Consider the following 477-nt stretch of genomic DNA (forward strand, 5'->3'; position numbering starts at 1 on the left):
TTTTTGTTGTATGGTGTTTTGAAAAAGGCTTTTATATCCTTTGCCTTAGCACCCCCTCGGGGCATGACCTCCATCGGCTTCAATTACAGACAACGATTCACCCATTGATCAGCATCTTTAATGTTGTTGTTGTTCTTGTTATGTGCCTTAGAGTTGCTTGCGACTCATAGCGACCCTTTCTACAACAGCTCTATACTCTGTTCTGTCTTGTGCCAATCTCATTGTCTCTAACACACCCATCCCAATTACCCTAGTCACTGAATCAATCCACCTCCCAGAGGGTCTTCCCCTCCTGCGCCTGCCCTCCACCCTCCCAAGCATGATGTCCTTCTCCAAGGACTGGTGTCTTTACAGCATGACCAAAATATGTCAGATGAAGCCTCAGAATCCTTGCCTCCAAGGAGCAGCCTGGTTTAACCCTCTCTAGGATGAATCTGTTTTCTTAGCAGTCCATGGTACCCTCAATACTCTTCTCCA

At 46.5% G+C, this 477-nt stretch overlaps 1 protein-coding gene across 1 annotated transcript in view; it reads left to right on the forward strand.

The window, feature by feature from the left end:
* Nucleotides 1-477, forward strand: part of DNALI1 (dynein, axonemal, light intermediate chain 1) — a 34578-nt gene that overhangs the window by 19394 nt on the left and 14707 nt on the right. The window lies entirely within an intron of this gene.

The sequence above is a fragment of the Elephantulus edwardii genome, unplaced genomic scaffold (assembly GCF_000299155.1).
Source record: "Elephantulus edwardii isolate Elephantulus edwardi_28Jun2011 unplaced genomic scaffold, EleEdw1.0 scaffold00049, whole genome shotgun sequence".
Lineage (NCBI taxonomy): Eukaryota > Metazoa > Chordata > Mammalia > Macroscelidea > Macroscelididae > Elephantulus > Elephantulus edwardii.